Source organism: Pristiophorus japonicus, unplaced genomic scaffold (assembly GCF_044704955.1).
Source record: "Pristiophorus japonicus isolate sPriJap1 unplaced genomic scaffold, sPriJap1.hap1 HAP1_SCAFFOLD_298, whole genome shotgun sequence".
NCBI lineage: Eukaryota > Metazoa > Chordata > Chondrichthyes > Pristiophoridae > Pristiophorus > Pristiophorus japonicus.
The window spans coordinates 608,131-631,332 of NW_027252757.1; the positions used below are offsets into that span (position 1 = coordinate 608,131).

Genomic DNA, 23,202 nt, shown 5'->3' on the forward strand with positions numbered 1-23,202 from the left:
AAGGTGGGTGCTGAACTCGCTCGGTGCCACCAGCCTCCTGAGGTCTGCGGCAGACTTCGCGACTTCTTGGCCTCAGGCCGTCGGTGGGCATAGAACCAGTGTCTGGCTGTGAGGATGCTCTCCTTGGGCTTGAGTTGCTCCTGGATCAGGGTTACGAGCTCCTTGTATGACTTGGTCATTGTCTTCGCTGGTGCTAGTAAGTCCCTGATGAGGCCATAGACGTTGGGCCCACAATTCGTTAGTAGGATAGCGCGGCGCTTATCAGCCAGTGCGGCCGGGTCATCACCTGCCAGGTCATTTGCTGTGAAAAAGTGTTCTAACCTCTCCACAAAGGTGTTCCAATCATCACCATCGGCGAACTGCTGCAACGTATCAAGGGTAGCCATTTCCGCATGAAATTTCGTATTCTCGTCACCAGTTGTTGTGTCCTTAGATGCTCTAACAATGACTCCACGAGGCAGTGTGTTGTACTTGAACTGTAGTGACCTTAGTCCTTTATTAGTTAACTTCAGAGTGAGGATCACACCTGGTGGCCTGCCTTTTGTGGTAGGCCAGGCACACCTGCACAGGTAACCTACAAGTCTCCCACCTTGATATGGTACCAACCGTGACCATGTAAGATACATGACAATCAGGTCTTTAGCACCTCCACTGATAGATGTCAACAATCCTTGGTTAGGGGCTGGGGTTTGAGTGCAGGTTTAGCAGTTAGTGGTTATTTGTTCGGATTGGGGTTAGTGGTTGTGATAGTCAATAGGATATTAGGCTTAGGAGATAGTGATTAACTTAGAAAGCACTATTGACAGTATAAGTGTCACTGGACGTGCCCTTTTCCATTTCATGTCTTTAACCTCATGCAGACGAGTCACAAAACAGCCTCACAAACTGTTCATTCAAGGAACCTTCATTCCTGCAAACCTCGTTTTCCTCCCTTAGAATCATAGAACCATAGAAGCATAGAAGCACGGAAGGAGGCCATTTCTGCCCATCAGGTCCGCGCCGGGCAACAAGAGGCAATCCAGCCTAATCCCACTTTCCAGTTCTAGGTCTGTAACGCTGCAGGTTATGGCACTTCAGGTGCAAATCCACATACTTTTTAAATGTGGTGAGGGTTTCTGCCTCTACCACCCTTTCAAGCCAGTGAGTTCCAGAGCCCCACAACCCTCTGCATGAAGAAATTTCCCCTCAAATCCCCTCTAATCCTTCTACCAATTATTTTAAATTTATGCCCCCTCATTGTTGACCCCTCTGCTAAGGGAAATAGGCCCCTTCTATCCACTATATCTAGGCCCCTCATAATTGTATATGTTGTGTTCCTAACACAGATGAGACTGCACACGGAGGTTAAAATAACAGTGACCTCAGTCTTTATTAAGACACTCCAGAGTGAGTAACAGGCCTTATATACAGTGCTCCCAAGGGATGCTGGGATCACTTGGAACTTCAGGGGATGCACTCCCTGGTGGCAGAACATGGGAGTGCATGCCTTACAGATACACAACAGTATACACCTCAATGAAGTCTCCCCTCAGCCTTCTCTGTTCCAATGATAACAAATCCAGCCCATCTAATCTGTCCTCATAGCTTAAATTCTCCACTCCCGGCAACATCCTCATAAATCTCCTCTGTACTCTCTCCAGTGCAATCACGTCCTTCCTGTAATGTGGTGACCAGAACTGCACGCAGTACTCTAGCTGTTGCCTAACGGGTGTTTATACAGTTCAAGCATAGCCCCCTAGCCTTGTATTATATGCCTCGGCTAATATAGTCAAGAATTCCGCATGCCTTCTTAACCACTTTATCCACCTGTCATGCTACTTTCAGGAATCTGTGGACATACACTGCAAGGTCATTGGATTCCTCTACACTTCTCAGTGCCATATCATTTACAGTGTATTCCCTTTCCCTTTTAGCCCTCCCCAAATGCATTGCCTCACACTTCTCTGGATTAAATTCCATTTGCCACTGTTCTGCCCACCTGACCAGTTGATCGATATCTTCCTGCAGTCTACAGCTTTCTTTTTCATTATCAACCACACAGCCTATTTTAGTATAATCTGCAAACTTCTTAACCATACACCCCTATATTTAAGCCTAGATCATTGATGTATATCACAAAAAGAAAGGAACCTAGTACTGAGCCCTGCAGAACCCCAGTCGCAAAAACACCCATCAACCATTCACCTTTGCCTCCTGCCTCTGAGCCAATTTTGATCCAACTTGCTATTTTGACCTGGATCCCATGGGCTTTTACTTTTGTGACCAGTCTGCCATGTGGGACCTTATCAAAAGCTTTGCGAAAATCCATATACATTACATCATACAGTTTGCCTTCATCGATCCTCCTGGTTAACTCCTCGAAAAATTCAATCAAGTTAGTCAGACACAACCTTCCTTTAACAAATCTGTGCTGACTGGCCTTGATTAATCCGTGTCTTTCTAATTGAATAATTATCCACTCACTCAGGATTTTTTCCAATAATTTTCCTACCACTGAGGTTAGGCTGACTAGCCTGTAATTACTCGGTCTATCCCGTTTTCCCTTCTTAAACAAAAGTACCACATTAGCAGTCTTCCAGTCCTCTAGCACCACACCAGAAGCCAGAGAGGATTGGAAAATGATTGTCAAGCTGCTGCTATTTCCTCTTTTGCTTTGCTAAACAGCCTGGTCATACATTTCATCTGGGCCAGGGGACTTATCCGCTTTCAAAGCTACCAAACGCCTTAATACCTCCTCGCTCGCTACATTTATTTAATCTAATATGTCACACTTCTCCTCCTCGATAGTAGTGTCTGCATCGCCCCTCTCTTTTGTGAAAACAGATGCAAAGTATTCATTAAGAACCATACCCACATCTTCTGCCTTCATTCACATCTCTACATTTCTCACAGAACATTAATTAGGGACATTAGATTTTGAGATTTTTGGAACAAGAACAGACGGATACATTTGTTGCGCTGGTTACATCCAATTATCAGTCTTTCTGAAAAGGGCATCTGACAATAACCTGTCACCAGGCTCCCCAGTCGCCATGTGATTCCATCGTCATATCTTCATCCATTACCCACCTTTCATCATCACCACCCATGACCATTCCCCACACTGAGGCTCGCTCATTCCCGAGTGGATGTTAAACGCCAGCATGGACTGGTTAGTCCAAATGGCCCGATTCTGTGCCATATAATCCTATATAATTTTGTAGTCCCAGTTTATGTGGTCCCTGGATTTGGTGCCTCAGTGTAAGTGGTCCCTGGGCTTGGTGCCTCAGTGTAAGTGGTCCCTGGATTTAGTTTCTCAGTGCAAGTTGTCCCTGGGCTTGGTGCCACAATGCGAGTACTCCCTGGATTTGGTGTCACAATGTAAGCGGTCCCTGGATTTGTTGTCAAAAGCACCTCGTCACTGGGACTGAGGGCAAACCCGCAGCCCAGCAACACGTTCAGCACAGAATGATCACACTCAAATCTATTCCCAATTTACACTGTCCACATTAATTCACCAGTAACATCCCAGTGACCACAAGTAACTGCAGCCCCGCATCTAACTTCAGTGAAACACACAATTCAAAACATTTTAAAGGGAAAATAAACCCCATCACAGCTCAACAGAGGTGATTAATGTGCACTAAATCCTCCTCACTCATACACCTCCTTCACCCCTACTCTCCAATTCCTCACCCCAACTCCTCTTTCACCCCTACAATTTCATTTATACCATCACTTACACTAATCATCCACACTGGAGGTAAATCTCAGGAGCTTGTGTGAGATGGTGAGGTGATCACTGGACAATAAAGCTCCGAGACTGGTGAGGAGCTGCTCATTATCCTCGGTGTGATTTAATCCCCTTTCCCACTGAATACTGTGGACAGACATGGTCACCTTGGTAACAGAACGGTCAGTGTGACATCACTTTCTAAACAAGACCACACAAGACAATAGGTTATCAATAAATGGTAAAGGTATTAAACACTCTGCAATGTAATTGCAAAGAAAATGGAAGTAAAATGCTGGAAAATAATTGGTGAAGATAGTAATTTGTCTCTGGAATTGACTTAAATATTAGGAATGATGTGCTTTACACACACACACACACACGTATATGTATATATATATATATAGCAAAGAACTTGTGTGCTCTTTTCAGTTGTTCTGCGTAACCTGATGCGATCCACATTCTATGTTCTTTAGCCCATCCGGTGGTGCTTGCTGGGTCAGGATATAAAGAGACCACACGCTGTTCCTCCTCCCACTGCCTGGGGAAATGGGCAGATATTTAAAGGGACAGGGACTCCCCTTTCTCTGCCTCTTTTATAGTTAAAGGGACAGTCCAGTTTATCTTAGGGTGTTGGAGGACTTCACTAACAGAGCTCCTATTAACAGTCGCTCCCTTCTGTACTGTGCAGTGAGTACAAAGCTGTCTATTTCAGTGACTTGAGCCTTTCTAAAATGTCTCACTGTTTTTGATGATCCAATTGTATAATTTGGAAAGATTTCAGAATTGTGCAGTGTGACGAAGGTTTCGGTTAAAGGTGGAGTAAAATTTGTTTCAAAATATTCTGTTCCAACCCTCCCCCAACCCCCCAAATTTTAGAACACTGCAATACTGACTGGGAAAGTCCCAAGTTCAATCCATGATCTGGGCTGTGAGTTGATCTCAGCCAAGGCAGCAGTTCAGGGATTATAATTGTCCTCAGTACCACTGGGTTAAATATGAGTAAAAATCAGCCAGTGGCCCTGCTCTTCATACCGATCCAGTGACCTCAACTGGGAAGTGTGTGGATGTCATTTGAGGACAGGATTTGAAGCTGTGATGCCTACCGCAGTGGAAATCCTGCTGGCACTCAGAGTCGACTGACGGTGAGGCACTAGAGGTTAACTAATATCTGTGGAATAGCACCCTGCCAGATTCAGCACTTTCTGGAGATAATAAATCTCGGACGATGAAAGGAATGTTGAATTTAGACAGTGAGGATGGAGGGAGAGTGTCCAGAATAAGGAATTTACAGCTTAGGGGGGACAAGAGGGGACAGAATGTTGTGTAGAATCTAGAATTGTCTGTTCTGAATTTCTATCCTGTATTTAAAGTAACAATGTTTGTAAGCACCATTTATTTGCAGGGTATTAGAAGGGGAGGATCTGCAGCTGGGAAACTCAATCCAAACATTTGACAGATTCCCGGATTGATCAGGATCACCTTATCAGCCTTTGTAAAAACACCAATCACAGCTGAGAGAAACAGGACACATGTTGTGTGTATGGATACACCTTCAACCAATCGTTCAGCCTGTGAGACCCGTGCACCCACCTGACTCAACACTGTAAATGTGGGGACAGTGGGAATGGATGCTGTTGTACATGGAAAGTGATTCAGTCGCTCATCTCACCAACTGACATTCGAGGAGTTAGATAACAGACTTTCTCCTGTGAATATAGAGTTGGTTTATTGGGCCGTGATGTGTTTACTTATTCATCTTGTTCACTCTAAACCTTAGCCAATTATTTGATGTGATCGCTTACATTTACATATTTTTAAAAATACATTTGCAAAGTGGATTAAAATTTAAATTGAAACCAGGTTTGCAGGCGTGATGCTCCATTCACACATCACAGCTGAGGGAAATGGTGTGGGGCACACGTTAAGCCCAGTATCTGAAGGTGATTAACAGACTGGGTTTTGTGTTTAGTGATCCCAGGCGTGTTATCAACACCTTCCCTGGATACCACGCTAGGAGAGACATTCTGGAGAAATGGGGAAGTGGGACTTGTCCAGAAGAGTAATTGAAGATATGAGAACTGAAATAGTCTAGAGGTAGAAATGTGCAAAATGGTGCAGTTGGTAACAAGACATCAATTGGTCTCATTTTATTTTGGAGACATCAAATATCGACACGCGGTGTTATTTGAAATATCAAACTATTAAACTCCAGCCTAGTTATAGGGGTTATTAACATCAGCAGAAACAAACCCCAACTGACAGAATGAATACGATTCAGTCAGGATGTGATTAACAGCAGCAATAACAGTAGAATCCAACCCCTGCAGTCACTTGTGAACTCGCTGGTGTCTCAGCAGGTCGGATGAATGAGTGAATCCCTTCCCACACTCAGAGCAGGTGAACAGCCTCTCCCCAGTGTGACTGTGACGATGCATTTCCAGCTTACAAGGTTGGGTTCAGTTCTGCACCCGCTGTGCGCAGAGTGAGAATAAATTCAATGAGCTGCTGATTTTCTCTGCTGGGTCTTCTGTGCTGGCCCAACAGGGTGAGCCTGGGCAGGCCCAATAGGATGAGCTGGGCCTGGAACCGGGGGGATTCACAGGGCCAGTGGGCTGTGATTCAGGGCCCGGGACCGAGCCCGGGTGTGCGTGAAGCGAATGGTGCGGAGTGTTGTCTCTCGGTCCTGGGCTCGCACTCGGGCTGTGTGAAGCCCGCGTCCCCCTGGGGTTTATTAACCCATGGAACTATTTGTTCTGTACTTTTCTGACCGACAGGCGACAAATCTCGCACCCGCACCCGCTCCTGGTCCGAATCATTCCATGCAGGTGGTACCAAGATACAGGACTGAGGGAGGCATGCACTGGGACTGGTGTAAGGCACTTCGGCTTGGGCATACACTGGGACTGCGGTAAGGCACTTTGGGGGTTTGAGGATGTAAATGTTGATTCCTGGATTCTTTTACCTCAATCTGGTTTAGCAAAATTACTGAAACGAATACCGTTTGTGCTTTAAACAAAGCAAGCTTTTATTTAAAAAGCAAATCCCGATCGGGGACTTTATCAGACAGAAGGAATGCAACTCTGATAGAACGCTCCCACTTCCTACGGACAAAGTGACGTTACATTGTAAAGGGACGATGGTTATACATTTTCGGCAAAAGATAACAAGATAGGGCCAGAGTGACATCCCAGCTCAGCCCATCTCTTTTTATCCCTCCTTCCTTTTGTCCACTCATAAGCCGACCCAAGCATGGTCCGATTTTAAACAAAGAGCTTCTGTCAATGTTTCAGGTTAATAACCTGATTTAATAAGACCTTGAGGTTTTTCTGCAAGCTGTGGGTTTTGTTTCAATATGTGTTAGTGTTGTAACATTTCGCAGTCTCGAGTCTGAGATGTTATGGCTATTCCTCCATGAATTGTTTGTTAGCTTATACTGTCCCTATACAATTCCCATGTTCTCAACTTCAATGTCTCTATACATTTTTAAACATTCACATTCCCCCCTTTTATCATTCCATGATAACACTTAGGATCATTCTAGGAGTATCGCATTCATCCGTTCACACTCTATTTCCTGAATCATATTGTTGTTAGTGTCGAGTAGTTCTTTAGTTCATTGGATCATAACTCGGGAGCCCTTGACCACAAGAGGTTTGCTAACCTTGCCATCATTACTTTACAACAAAGGTTAAGGCAACCAACAATTAGATAGGATCTCCAAGATCCATCTGATAGCCAATCAAACCAGCTAGATCCTTCTGCTGGTGTGGATAACTTCTTCACCTTCCTTCTTATGTGATCAGCGAGATTGATTATGTTTTCTGAACTATCAGGAATGTAAGTGCAACATTCAGATCCTATCAGGGCACACATTCCCCCTTTCTCAGCTAACAGGTAATTGAGGGCCATTCGGTTTTGTAATGCTACGGTCCTTATTGCTACCATTTCAGCTGTGATGCCCTCCAGAGCTTCAGCAGTATTGTATTGGCCCCCCTCCTCTCGTGATAGTTTGGCTCTGAATCCATCTGACAGTCTCAGTAGGGTTAGTGGAACGGGGCGCAAAGGAATTCCCCCTTTGGAATGTATAGGGAATGTGAACACACCCAACATCTAGAAAAGTTCCCATTTTGCGCATAAACATAAGACATGTACAAAAAGGTGTTTACATGGAGCTCTCGTCTCTGTCTCCCCTCCCATGCACCGAAACTGTCATATATCAACACTATTATACAGACTGTGGCATACAGACAGTTTCATCTTATGGCTCAGGATTCAGATAAATAGTCCAATTATTTTGCTGATTAAAAGAGTTCCGTTCTCCCGTCTCTCTTCTCAGGTCACCGTCGGTGTAGCTGGCTGTCTATCACTACGGGTAAAAGTTCAAACTGGTCCACGTTCCAATTAGGATGCCAACGGCCTTGTTCAGCTATCGAGAAGAGGAAGTCTGGAACAGAAACAGGAGTTAGAATAACCAGTAAAATAGGTTCGTTAGAGGGTGGTGAGCTTGCAGTGGTGCAGGTGAACCCAGGCACCCCTCCCCTCAACCTTGGCTGCAGTGGGGGTAGTGAGTAACACCTGAAAAGGCCCCTCCCATTGTGGCTCTAATCCCTTCCGAATCCATACTTCCCTGGTGCCACGAGGGACAATTCGAGTAAAACTGGGAGGTCGAGGTGAGCATCTTGAACCTGGTTGTGAGCTAGTCGCAGAGCCTGAGTCAGAGAAAGAACATAGGTGGTCATCAGTCGAGCTGAGATACCATATCTAGGAACAGTTTCCCTCATTAACACCTTAACAACAGTTTGAGCCTTATTGTCCAGGTTAGGATAGGCTTCAATCCATCTGCTAAACACATCTTCTCTTACTAACACATATTTGTAACACTGAACTTTTTGCAACTCAATGTAGTCCAACTGAAATGTCTCAAAGGGACCTTCGGGTAGGGGCGTTTTACCCCAATCACAGGGGACTCCCTTCCCTGGATTATGTTGCTGGCAAACCAGGCAACGACTACTGATGTTCTGGGTGAGCGCCTGGAGTCTAGGGTGCCACCAAGTAGCCAAAAGTGTGTCACTCGTGGTCCTTGCTCCACAATGAGTAGCAAAATGCATACATTCAATAACCCATAGAGTCAACTCGTCAGACATGCAAGTCTGTTCCGCGGGAGTGGTCCAGAGTTTAGAAACATTGTCATAAGTACATGCATAATATTTCCACAACAGTTTATCTTTTTCAGGAGCGTCCTCCTGTGCTTTTATAACATCTTGGATGGTTGGCATTGATTTTTCCGAGGCTAACTTATCCTTTGCAGGATTTTTAGTCTGACTCATCATTTTGGGCACTACCATCTGTTGGTCACGAGAGGCCTGTTTGGCCTCTTGGTCAGCACAACGATTCCCTATATCAACCAGAGAATTTCCGGTCGTGTGGGCAGTACATTTGACAATGGCAATGCGTTTGGGGAACATGAGGGCTTGCAACAAATCAGATACTAGCTGTTTATGGGATATCTCATTCCCCTGTGAGGTTAGGAATCCCCTATTTTTCCATAATTGTCCAAAATCATGGGCCACCCCAAAGGCATACCTAGGGTCGGTATATTGACTTTGAGATCTTTGGCCAAGGTATAGGCTCGGGTGAGGGCGAATAGTTCAGCTTGTTGAGCAGAATAGGCAGTTTCAAAAGCAGCAGATTCCAAGACCTGATTCTCCTGGTTTACTATGGCGTATCCTGAGATTCGTGTACCTTCTGGATTAATTCCGTCAACATACATAATACAGTCTGGATCTTCAATTGGTACATCAACAAAATCTTCCCTGACTGATGTGGCCTCTTAAATTAAAGATAAACAATCATGACTGGGTTCTTCCTCATCTTGGGGTGGCTCAGTAAGAAAACAGGCCGGATTAATTGCAGTACAGTGCCGAAAGATCAGCTTAGAATTGTTTAGTAAGTAGATCTCATATCTGCTTTGCCTGGCCATGGTAAGGTGTTGAGTCTGCAGTTGGCCCAGGAGGGCAGCTACGGAGTGAGATGTGTTAAGACAACGGTAGCACAGTCTTTTAGAATTGTACAATACAGTTGAAAGGGCCGGTCATAGAGGGGCTGGCCCAAAGCCGGAGCTTGCAGCAGGGCTGTCTTTAGTTCCTTAAAGGCTTGGACGTCTACGGTTTCTATTTCAAAGCTGCCTTACTTATTTGTATATGGGGTGAGGTGCTTAGTCATCAGGGCAACATTAGGGATCCAGGATCTGCAGTAATTGATCATCCCCAAACACTGTCGCATTTGTTTAGCCGTGCTAGGGACTGGAAACTGGCAAATTGGTTCGACTCGGCTAGCCTCCAAAGCTCGGTGGATACTCGGTATTGCCTGTGATAACCCACTTGGGAGGGGTCCTCTGCCCACACATGAGGATCCACATAGTCAGGTATGCCAGAGCCAGTATGATGCTGCAGAGTCGTTAAGACCTTCTCGGGGTCCCCGTGGAATTGGACTGTTCGGCCATGTTTTACAATTTTCACATCCCGGCTGGTAGGGTCAGCCTCGTCTATAGCCTGGCGCACCATAACTCCCAAATCTTTAGCGTGGTGGGGAGGTAATACTTCACGAGTAATATGTGGTGCCACCATTGGGGGCTGTCCATTTCCACAAAATCTGCCTTCCCTTCCGGTCCAGTCACTCTAGCCCTTAATAGAATTTCCTTCACTTCCCCTTCGTGATCCTGATAAAAGTTCTGCAGGTCCTGATTCTTTCCACTGGGATCGTATGCTAGGGTCATGTGATAGGGTGCCTGCGGCAGGTCTAGAGACCACCACTGAGGGGTTCTAGTGGTATAATACTGCCGCTTAAGGGATCCCTGTTTTACAATAATCCCATCATCTCCACACTCCAAATGCAACTGGAATTTGCAGAGGAGGTCTCTAGCCATCAAGTTACAGTCCAGATTGGTTGTGATAACAAATCGATGTTCCACCGATTCTTCCTGGTAACCCATTTTAACCGGTTCTGACACCGGGAATGTTGAGATTTGTCCCAGGAATCCTGAAAGTTCCTGTGTTTCAGTAGAGTCCATGCTGACGGTAGGGGCAATTTTTATTCCAATGTCCTTCCTGCCCACAATTAAAACAGTCAATTCCTCTTACCCAGTCCCGGCCTCTTCCCATACCAGGCTGGGGACAATAGGGAGGTTTATTAGCAGGGCTCGGGCCGTTTGGTTGTTTAGTATAACCGTATCCTTGCTTATCCATCCAATCCTGTATGCAACACTGCGGTTCTATTGATCCTTCCTCCCGAGATGGCTCTTCCTTTCTAGTCACGTATTCAGTCTTGACCCGGGTTGGGGGCGCACCTCCCCCCTCCCCTTTCTTTTCCTGCCAATAATATCTAACTGCCCTTTCCATTTGTCCGGATAGCGTGAGCAATCGAATAGTTGTTCGAAGATCACATGGACATCTATAGTGGGGTGGTCTGCAGCTTGTTATGCATCAGGGTTTGGCATTGGTCTGACAGGGAATTGGTGTCGGGATTTTGGGATCTTGGAAATCATTTCTAGGTCGGAGGATGTTTCGGAGCTGTCTGACTGCTTGACAGTTCTGCGTCTCGATCGGCGGGGGTGTTTGCTATGTCTTTCACAACTTGGACTGGTAGATTGACTCGAAGATTTATGGGACTGTCTGTGATATCGAGATATAGTTCTGCCCTTTCGAGTGTGAGATCTGGTCCTTTAGGCTATATTGCTTGTGAACTGGGGATGAGAGATGAGGATGAGGAGTCAGTTTGGGTTTGTTGCTTTGGTGATATGGGGTTATTTTTAACTCCTTTCGCCGGAGTGTAAGGTGGAGGGTGTTGGGAAGAGGACTGGAGCAAGGGGCCAGGGGGTGCGGGAGACGCCGTTGGGCGCTGAGTCAGTGACCACTCATCAATTTCATCATCAGCCTCGGTTAATACAAAGCCAGCCATTTGACTACGTAGTCGGTCAATACCTTTCTCAGAGGTCCCAGAGGATCTCTTAGTAAGTTTTTCGTGCGCACATTCTTTTTTTTTTTAAAGACGCCTACAGTTTTAACATGTGTTCCCTCTGTCAATGAGAGTCCCAATTTAACAGCATTTATTTGCCAACTTGACAGAAGTGATGCATCTTTTAATTTTTGACAATCCCTGTGCTTTTTTTTTGCTACCTCTACGCTTCTAGTGCCACCTCGAGGCCACTGGTCATCTCCTAATAATTTGTTCAGGGCTCCTGATAATTTTCTAAAGTCTTCAGCTCTTTCAGGGAATTCCTCACATAACTTTTGTAGCGGACTATCTGCATCCGTTGTTTTATCACTGATTACCCATTTTCATGCTGCCTCTCGTATTACCGTGTCGTTACGCGTTCGCGTCGTCGTGCGATTTGAACAAACTCAAAATAAACAGACTTTACTAAAACTAACACTGAGCCGCGTCGCCGCGCGATTTGAATTACTTAAAATAAACAGACTGTACTAAAACTAACACTGAGCCGCGTCGCCCCACGATTTGAATTACTTAAAATAAACAGACTTTACTAAAACTAACACTGAGCTGCGTCGCCCCGCGATTTGAAATCCTTAAAATAAACAGACTTTACTAAAACTAGCACTGACTTTGATATCACTTCGCGGTTCGCGTTGCTGCGCGTTCGCGTAGGCCCACGTTCACTCGGTCGCGACGCCGCGCGTCCCACGCTGCTACGCGTTTATGCTGCTGTGCGTCTGCGTCAGCCCTCCTTTACTCGGCCGCACGCTCATGCCGCCGCAAGTCTCGCTGCGCGTTCGCGCCGCTACGCGTCCGCGTCGGCCCTACCTTTTAAGTTGCTGCGTGATTTAAATTCAATCAGTGCCTAGACGGGCCAAGTGATATACGAGGTCGACGTCACACCTGACTTGAACACCTATCCTCTATTTAATTCCCCATAAGCCTTACTTAATTCCCTGTGAGCCTAATTTTCTAAATTTGATTTCTTATGAGCCTTATTTAATTTCCATTAGTCTCCAAATTTCCCTATCCTTTCGTGTCACTGCGCAGTTTAAATCCAATCAGTCAATGAAAGCCCTAATTTAATGGAGTTTTTCTGCCAACTGGACAGGAGTGATTTTTTTTTCTTTTAGACTGCAGTGGAATTTTTCTCATAATTTAAAATCTCAGAACATTTTTTTTCAGCACCTATTTAGTACGTTACTTTTTTTTTGTCTTTTCCATAACTAGAGAGAAGTCTGGCACGTAGGCTGTGGACTGCTTTTCGTTATCTCAATTGTTCCAGCCTCAAGGTCGTGTTATTTAATATAATATATATATTTTTTTTAATCCTTTTGAATCCATCTCAGTTGTTTTGCTGTGCCTTCTCTGAATGTTTTCTTTCGACAAGTAAGTGAGCATGTTAAATCCTTTTTTTTTAACTACCGGGACCATGTAATTTTTTCTTTTTTTTTTAAACAAACCTATCCTTTGTGCATTTCCTGGCTCCGAAATCTTAAACTTCCCACATACAGGATAACACTACGAAGGGTTTAAAAAAAACTTTCATTGTTTGAGATAAAACAAACCACAACTCCCCGGCTTTTTTTTTTAACAGTAAAAATCACAGAAGCATTTCTCATTTAAACAGACGTTCACAAGAGTCTCTTTTCTTTCATATTAATTTTTGGATCCATGATTGATCATCTATCCCTATCTAGCTCTAACTATAACCTATCTTTCCAAGTCGCCGCTTGGTTTGCGTCATCGCGCAATTTCCCTATCTCTATTCTAAGTTTGAAAGGTATTCACCAGATTGTCCTGGATCTCGTTCAGACACTACCTGAGAACCAGCGAGTGGCTAAACTTTCCTCAGACCTTTGAAACCGGGGGAAACTGGAGCAGTATTGAAATCATACTCACTCCAGTGGCCACTTTCCCCTCGTCTCGTCTCGTCCAAGGCTAGTCTGGCTCTTAATTCGCAAGTTTTTGGCAGTCGTCCGTTGAGATCCCACTTCTGACACCAAATGTTGATTCCTGGATTCTTTTACCTCAATCTGGTTCAGCAAAATTACTGAAACGAATACCGTTTGTGCTTTAAACAAAGCAAGCTTTTATTTAAAAAGCAAATCCCGATCGGGGACTTTATCAGACAGAAGGAATGCATGTCTGTTCGAATGCACTCACTTCCTATGGACAAAGTGACGTTACATTGTAAAGGGACGATGGTTATACATTTTCGGCAAAAGATAACAAGATAGGGCCAGAGTGACATCCCAGCTCAGCCCATCTCTTTTGATCCCTCCTTCCCTTTGTCCACTCATAAGTCGACCCAAGCATGGTCCGATTTTAAACAAAGAGCTTCTGTCAATGTTTCAGGTTAATAACCTGATTTAATAAGACCTTGAGGTTTTTCTGCAAGCTGTGGGTTTTGTTTCAATATGTGTTAGTGTTGTAACATTTCGCAGTCTCGAGTCTGAGATGTTATGGCTATTCCTCCATGAATTGTTTGTTAGCTTATACTGTCCCTATACAATTCCCACGTTCTCAACTTCAATGTCTCTATACATTTTTAAACATTCACATAACGAGCACAGTGGATAAAGGAGAACCAGTTGATGTCGTATATTTGGATTTCCAGAAAGCATTCTATAAAGTGCCACACAAAAGGTTACTGTACAAGCTAGGAGCTCACAAAGTTGGGGGTAATATATCAGCATGAATAGGGGGTTGGCTAACTAACAGAAAACAGAGTCGGGATAAATGGGTCATTTTCAGGATGGCAAACTGTAAATAGTGGGGTGCCGCACGGATCAGTGCTGGGGCCTCAACTATTTGAAATTTATATTCATGACTTGGATGAAGGGACCGAGTGTAATGCAGCCAAATTTGCTGATGATACAAAGATAGGTGGGAAAGCAAGTTGTGAGGAGGATGCAAAGAATCTACAAGGGGATATAGATAGGCTCAGTGAGTGGGCAAAAATCTGGCAGATGGACTATAATGTGGTAAAATGTCAGGTTAGCTCTTTTGGTAGGAAAAATAAAACAGCAAATTATTTAAATGGGGACGATTACAAAATGCTGTAGTACAGAGGGATCTGGGGTTCTTGTACATGAAACTCAAAGTTAGCATGCAGGTACAGAAATTAATTAGGAAGGCAAATGGAATGCTGGCCTTTATTGCAATGGGGATAGAGCATAAAAGTAGGGAAGTCCTGCTACAGCTGTACAGGGTATTGGTAAGACCACACTTGGAGTATTGCGCACAGTTTTGGTCTGGACTTGTTTCCATTCCCGTGCCGAGGGGATTGCTACACCAGACTGGAGGGGCAACATTTGGGGACACTGATTCCCCACCAATTCCCATTCCGCTTTCTGGTGGATAATGGAGGGGCCACTGTGTGGAATGTGCAAATCAGTAAGAATTGTCAGTAAGCTCTTTCTAATCGGAGATTCTATTCAGTGAATACTTTCACACACTATTGTAGATTTTGTACCAAAGATCAGTTTGGGATTAAAGAAAGTTCACAATTTTATTGCAAACTAACTTTCTGTTGAGAGTTGCTGAATTAAGGGGAAAGATAACACACAGCGTTTCTTAAATGGACACTGCAGCCCCGAGAACACAATCAGCAATATATCCAGAATATTAAAGTCCAGCCAAGTTATAGGGTTATTAACATCAGCAGAAACAAACCACAACTGTCAAAATGAACATGTTTCAGTCGGGATGTGATTAACAGCAGTAATAACAGCAGATTCCAACCCCTGTAGTCACATGTGAACTCGCTGGTGTTTCAGCAGGTTGGATGACCGAGTGAATCCCTTCCCACACTCGGAGCAGGTAAACGGTCTCTCCCCAGTGTGACTGCGTCGATAAATTTCCAGCTCAGACGGTGATTTTAATCCCTTCCCACAGTCACCACATTTCCACGGTTTCTCCATGGTGCGGGTATCATAGAAACATAGAAAATAGGTGCAGGAGTAGGCCATTCGGCCCTTCTAGCCTGCACCGCCATTCAATGAGTTCATGGCTGAACATTCAACTTCAGTACCCCATTCCTGCTTTCTCGCCATACCCCTTGATCCCCCTAGTAGTAAGGACCTCATCTATCCTTGTGACTCTCCATGGTTGGACGATGTGTTGAAGCCTCACCCACACACACAACACGTTTACAGTTTCTTCGTGCTTTGAATGGTGCGATGTTTATTCAGGCTGTGTAACTGGCGAAAGCTCTTTCCACAGGCAGTGCACTGGAACACTCACTCGGGTGTGTGTGTCTCAGTGCTTTTCCAGTCACACTGAAATCTTTTCCCACAGGCATCTTTTCCCACAGGCAGAACAGACAAACATTTCTCCTTCCACTTTCAAAGGCCGATGATATTCAGGTCCTGATGAATCGATTGAGTCCGTCAGATCTTGACGTGATGTTTGGTTTGTGTTTCCTGTCTGAAAATCTCCCCTTCTAATATTTTGTAAAAGGAGATAACAAAACTCATCACTGTCAGTACAAGACAGAAATTCAGAATAGACACATTTGGTTTACATGGAACATTCTTTCCTCTCTTGCTCTTCCAAAGCTGTAAATCCCTGTCCCGCACATTGTCCCTCCTGCTGTGCTGAAATCCAAACCATTGCACATTTCTAGACTGTTTCTCCTCCACTCCCAGTTTTCACCACCAATTCTGGCTGGGTTCAGTTCTACACTCACTGGTTCCCCTCCCTCTCCTCCCCTGAAGGTGCTGACTCTGGCTGGGCCCCATTCCACATTCACTGGTTTCCCTCCCTCTTTTCCTGTAAAAGTGCTAACACTGGTTTTGAGGAACAGGGTGGATGAAGGGGAACCAGTGGATGTGGTGTATTTGGATTTCCAGAAGATATTTGACAAGGTGCCACATAAAAGGTTACTGCACAAGATAAAAGGGTTGGGGGTAATATATTAGCATGGATAGAGGATTGGCTAACTAACAGAAAACAGAGAGTCGGGATAAATTCTCGGGTTGGCAATCAGTAACTAGTGGGGTGCTGCAGGAATCAGTGTTGGAATCTCAACTATTTTCAATCTAGATTAACAACTTGGATGAAGGGACTGAGTGTAATGTAGCCAAGATGGGAGGAAATGCAATGTGTGAGGAGGATACAAAAAACCTGCAAAAAGACATAGACAGGCTGAGTGAGAGGGCAAAAATTTGGCAGATGGAGTATAATTTTGGAAAGTGTGAGGTTATGCACTTTGGCAGAAAGAAAATCGAAGAGCAAGTTATTATTTAAATGGAGAAAAATTTGCAGTTTAGCGGGACCTGGGGGGTCTTGCTGCATGAAACACAAAAAGTAAGTATGCAGGTACAGCAAGTGAACAGGAAGGCCAATGGAATCTTGGCCTTTATTGCAAAGGGGATGGAGTATAAAAGCAGGGAAGTCTTGCAACAGTTATATAGGGTATTGGTGAGGCCACACCTGGAATACTGCGTGCAGTTTTGGTTTCCATATTTAAGAAAGGATATACTTGCTTTGGAGGCAGTTCAGAGAAGGTTCACTCAGTTGATTCCGGAGATGAGGGGGTTGACTTATGAGGAAAGGTTGAGAAGTTTGTGCCTCTATTCATTGGAATTCAGAAGAATGAGAGGTGATTTTATCGAACCATGTAAGATTATGAGGGAACATGACGAGGTGGATGCAGAGAGGATGTTTCCACTCATCAGGGAAACTAAAACTCGGGGACATAGTCTCAAATAAGGGGCCACCCATTTAAAACTGAGATGAGGAGGAATTTCTTCTCTGAGGGTTGTAAATCCATGGAATTCTCTGCCCCAAAGAGCTGTGGAATCTGGGTGTCATTGAATATATTTAAGGTGGATTTAAACACATTTTTGAGCGATAAGGAAGTAAAGGGTTATGGGGAGCGGACAGGGAAGTGCAGCCTAGTCCATAGAAAATAGGTGCAGGAGTAGGCCATGCGGCCCTTCGAGCCTGCACCGCCATTCAATAAGATCATGGCTGATCATTCCTTCAGTACCCCTTTCCTGCTTTCTCTCCATACCCCTTGATCCCCTTAACCGTAAGAGCCATATCTAACTCCCTCTTGAATATATCTAACGAACTGGCATCAACAACTCTCTGAGTGAAGAAGTTTCTCCTCATCTCAGTCCTAAATGGCCTACCCCTTATCCTAAGACTATGCCCCCTGATTCTGGACTTCCCCAACATTGGGAACATTCTTCCTGCATCTAACCTGTCCAGTCCCATCAGAATCTTATATGTTTCTGTGAGATTCCCTCTCATCCTTCTAAACTCCAGTGAATAAAGGCCCAGTTGATCCTGTCTCTCTTCATATGACAGCCCAGCCATTCCTGGAATCAGTCTGCACTCCCTCAATAGCAAGAACGTCCTTCCTCAGACTAGGAGACCAAAACTGAACACAATATTCCAGGTGAGGCCTCACTAAGGCCCTGGACAACTGCAGTAAGACCTCCCTGCTTCTATATTCAAATCCCCTAGCTATGAAGGCCAACACACCATTTGCCTTCTTTACCGCCTGCTGTACCTGTGTGTCCACTTTCAGTGACTGATGAACCATGACACCCAGGTCTTGTTGCACCTCCCCTTTTCCTAGTCTGCCGCCATTCAGATAATATTCTGCCTTCGTGTTTTTGCCCCCAAAATGGATAACCTCACGTTTATCCACATTATACTGCATCTGCCATGCATTTGCCCACTCATCTAACCTGTCCAAGTCACCCTGCAGCCTCTTAGCGTCCTCCTCACAGCTCACACTGCCACCCAGTTTAGTGTCATCTGCAAACTTGGAGATATTGCACTCAATTCCTTCATCTAAATCGTTAATGTATATTGTAAAGAGCTGGGGTCCCAGCACTGAGCCCTGCAGCACTCCACTAGTCACTGCCTGCCATTCTGAAAAGGACCCGTTTATCCCGACTCTCTGCTTCCTGTCTGCCAACCAGTTCCCTATCCATGTCAGTATATTACCCCCAATACCATGTGCTTTGATTTTGCACAACAATCTCTTGTGCGGGACCTTGTCAAAAGCCTTCTGAAAGTCCAAATACACCACATCCACTGGTTCTTCCTTGTCCACTTTGCTAGTTACATCCTCAAAAAATTCCAGAAGATTCGCCAAGCATGATTTCCCTTTCATAAATCCATGCTTACTTGGTCCGATCCTATCACCGCTTTCCAAATGCGCTGCTATTTCATCCTTCATGATCGATTCCAACATTTTCCCCACTACTGATGTCAGGCTCACCGGTCTATAATTACCCGTTTTCTCTCTCCCTCCTTTTTTACAAAGTGGTGTTACATTAGCTACCCTCCATTCCATGGGAACAGATCCAGAGTCGATAGACTGTTGGAAAATGATCACCAATGCAACCACTATTTCTAGGGCCACTTCCTTGAGCACTCTTGGATGCAGACTATCAGGCCCCAAGAATTTATCGGCCTTCAATCCCATCAATTTCCCTAACACAATTTCCTGCCTAATAAGGATATCCTTCAGTTCCTCCTTCTCACTAGACCCACTGTCCCCTAGTACATTCGGAAGGTTATTTGGTATCTTCCTTCGTGAAGACAGAACTGAAGTATTTGTTCAATTGGTCTGCCATTTCTTTGTTCCCCATTATAAATTCACCTCAATCCGACTGCAAGGGACCTACGTTGGTCTTTACTAATCTTTTTCTCTTCACACATTTATAGAAGCTTTTGCAGTCAGTTTTTATATTCCCTGCAAGCTTCCTCTCGTACTCTATTTCCCCCCTTTTAATTAAACCCTTTGTCCTCCTCTGTTGAATTCTAAATTTCTCCCAGTCCTCAGGTTTGTTGCTTTTTCTAGCCAATTTATATGCCTCTTCCTTGGCTTTAGCACTATCCTTAATTTCCTTTGTTAGCTATGGTTGAGCCACCTTCGCAGGTTTATATTTACTCCAGACAGGGATGTACATTTGCTGAAGTTCATCCACGTGATCTTTAAAGGTTTGCCATTGCTTATCCACCATCAACCCTTTGAGTATCGTTTGCCAATCTATTCTAGCCAATTCACGCCTCATACCGTTGAAGTTACCTTTCCTTAAGTTCAGGACCCTAGTTTCCGAATTAACTTTGTCACTCTCCATCTTAATAAGGAATTATGCCATATTATGGTCACTTTTCCCCAAGGGGCCTCGCACAACAAGATTGCTAATTAGTCCCTTCTCATTACACATCACCCAGTCAAGGATGGCCAGCTCCCTGCGTGGTTCCTCGATATATTGGTCTAGAAAACCATCCCTAATACACTCCGGGAAATCCTCCTTCACCACATTGCTACCAGTTAGGTTAGCCCAATCAATGTGTAGATTAAAGTCGCCCATGATTACTGCTGTACCTTTATTGCACACATCCCTTATTTCTTGTTTGCTGCTATCCCCAACCTCACTAATGTTTTCTGCCCTTTGGAATTCCGCAGCTCCACCCATACTGATTCCACATCACCCAGGCTAATGTCCTTCCTTACAATTGCATTGATTTCATCTTTAACCAACAACGCCATCCTGCCTCCTTTTCCTTTCTGTCTATCCTTCCTAAATGCTGAATACCCTTGGATGTTGAGTTCCCAGCCTTGGTCCCCCTGGAGCCATGTCTCCGTGATGCCAATCACATCGTATCCGTTAACTGCTATCTGAGCAGTTAATTCATCCACCTTATTCCGAATACTCCTCGCATTGAGGCACAGAGCCTTCAGGCTTTTTTTTTTTTAAAAACACACTTTGCCCCTTTAGAATTTTGCTGTAATGTGGCCATTTTTGTTTTTTGCCTTGGGTTTCTCTGCCCTCCACTTTTACTGTTCTCTTTTCTATATTTTGCTTCTGCCTCCATTTTATTTCCCTCTGTCTCCCTGCATAGGTTCCCATCCCCCTGCCATATTAGTTTAACCCCTCCCCAACGGCACTAGCAAACACTCCCCCTAGGACATTGGTTCCAGTCCTGCCAGGTGCAGACCGTCTGGTTTGTATTGGTCCCACCTCCCCCAGAACCGGTTCCAATGTCCCAGGAATTTGAATCCCTCCCTTCTGCACCACTCCTCAAGCTACGTACTAATCTGAGCTATCCTGCGATTCCTACTCTGACTAGCACGTGGCACTGGTAGCAATCCTGAGATTACTACTTTTGAGGTCCTACTTTTTAAATTTAGCTCCTAGCTCCCTAAATTCGCCTTGTAGGACCTCATCCTGTTTTTTACCTATGTCACTGGTACCTTTCTGCACCACGACAACTGGCTGTTCACCCTCCCTTTTCAGAATGCCCTGCACCCTCTCCGAGACATCCTTGACCCTTGCACCAGGGAGGCAACATACCATCCTGGAGTCTCGGTTGCGGCCGCAGAAACGCCTATCTATTCCCCTTACAATTGAATCCCCTATCACAATCGCTCTCCCACTCTTTTTCCTGCCCTCCTGTGTAGTAGAGCTAGCCACAGTGCCATGAACTTGGCTGCTTCTGCTCCCCCTGATGAGTCATCCCCCTCAACAGTACTCAAAGCGGTGTATCTGTTTTGCAGGGGGATGACCGCAGGGGATCCCTGCACTACCTTCCTTGCACTGCTCTTCCTGTTGGTCTTCCATTCCCTATCTGGCTGTGTACCCTTTACCTGCGGTAAGACCAACTCACTAAATGTGCTATTCATATCAGTCTCAGCATCGTGCATGCTCCAGAGTGAATCCACCCGCAGCTCCAGTCCCGCACATGAAGTAGTCAAGGACACCGGAGGCCATGACTTAACCCTTAGATACACTTAAATTTCAGTGCTAAAAGTTACTTACTGATAGAGAAAAGGAAAAGAAAAACTACTCACCAATCACTTACCCCCTTGGCTGTGACGTGACATTTTGATTTTTTTCTACTTATTTTTTGCCTTCTCCCTGTAGCTGCACCGCCAGCTCTCTCCAACGCACCTCCCAACTGCTGATCTCGTGGCCTTTATAGGCCTCTCGCCGACCCCGGACTCTCGCCTCAGCAACGCACCTCCCAACTGCTGATCTCACGGCATTTATAGGCCTCTCGCCAACCCCGGACTCACGCCTCAGCAACACACCTCCTGACTGCTGATCTCGCGGCCTTTATAGGCCTCTCGCCGACCCCAGACTCTCGTCTCCATGATCAGATCAGCCATGATCTTAGTGAATGGGGAACAGGCTTGAGGAGCCAAATGGTCTACTCCTGTTCCTATTTCTTACATTCTAGACTGTTTCCCTTCCACTCCCAGTTTTCCCCACCAATTCTGGCTGCATTCAGTTCGACACTTACTGGTTCCCCTACCTCTCCTCCCCTGAAGCTGCTGACTGTGGCTGGGATCAGTTCTACACTAACTGGTTCCCCTCCCCTGAAGGTGCTGACTCTGGCCGAATTCAGTTCCAGACACTGACTTTATTCACTTTGTTCCTACACCAAGATGGCCACGCATGCGCTGTGCTACTCACTGAGTCAAGATGGCGGAGCGCTGAACCTGCCTTCCTGTACCAATACGGCCGCCGTTAGCCTTGGCCTTTGACCGGGAGAAAGCCCCGAAGCTGCAACCGCCGATATTCCAGTTGTTATTCCGGGCTTGCGGCGGGCACCGGTTGTTTATGAAGCCTCCCCGACGGTCTATTACTCCGTTCTGTCCCGCTGAAAAGGACAGTTCTGTGGAGCCTGTCCAAAACATGTCTCCTCTGCCATTACACGCACCGCGCCTGCTCCAAAGCCAGCAAATGCCCACGCCTGCGCACTGAGCTCCTGTAGTCTGGGTGCGGCACATTCTCCCCTGCGGGGCATGCTGGGTATATAAGACCATGAGAAATTGGAGCAGGAGTGGGCCACCTGGACCCCCGAGCCTGCTCCCCATTCAATAAGATGTTGGCTGGTCTGATCATAGAGTCAGCTCCACTTCCCTGCCCGGTCCCCAGAACCCTTTACTCCCTTATCGCTCAAAAATCTTTATCTCCGCCTTAAATATATTCAATGACCCAGCCTCCACTGCTCTCTGGAGCAGGGAATTCCACAGATTTACAACCCTCAGAAGAAATTCCTCCTTTTCTCAGTTTTAAATGGGCTGAGGAGAAAGGCTGCATTTGCGAATAGAACAGGATTTACTGTGATTGTATTGGGCACTGAACCATGTTCATTCTGGCAGCTCTTGTTTGTTTCTGATGATCTTAATAACCCCTATACCTGAGCTGGAGATTAATATTGTGTATAACTGTTGAATAAATTATCTTTGTTTCAAACACAGTTTGTCAAATATGTGATTCCTCCATGATCAGAGGAGACTAATTGATGTTCTATTACCGACTGTTCCATTTTAGTGCTTTTTCTTAATCTAACATATCACTTCTCACCTAGTTCACCTTTTATCACATCAAACCCCAAAATTGTTCCATTTGAGTACATGAGTTGTGGTTGTAGAAGAGTTAACTGCACTGTCTCACTTTAAACTCAGCTGAAATCCTTTGAACCACCCCTTTCTTGAATTGTCTTGCATA

General features: G+C 45.2%; 2 protein-coding genes across 3 annotated transcripts in view; one reads left to right on the plus strand and one right to left on the minus strand.

Moving 5' to 3' along the window:
* Positions 1-23,202, minus strand: part of LOC139248867 (zinc finger protein 436-like) — a 194,950-nt gene that overhangs the window by 22,944 nt on the left and 148,804 nt on the right. The window contains exon 3 of one of the 2 annotated variants that reach the window (XR_011591113.1): positions 6,802-8,159. The exons of the other annotated variant lie outside the window; for it this stretch is intronic. The gene's annotated coding sequence lies outside the window, so the exon portion shown is untranslated. Of the gene's footprint in view, positions 1-6,801; positions 8,160-23,202 lie in introns of those variants that run through there. 2 annotated transcript variants of the gene reach the window in all.
* The window catches only part of LOC139248872 (zinc finger protein 239-like), a 69,078-nt gene continuing 52,266 nt past the window's right edge, over positions 6,391-23,202 (plus strand). Inside the window, exon 1 of the mRNA XM_070872224.1 lies at positions 6,391-6,623. The gene's annotated coding sequence lies outside the window, so the exon portion shown is untranslated. The remainder of the gene's footprint in view (positions 6,624-23,202) is intronic.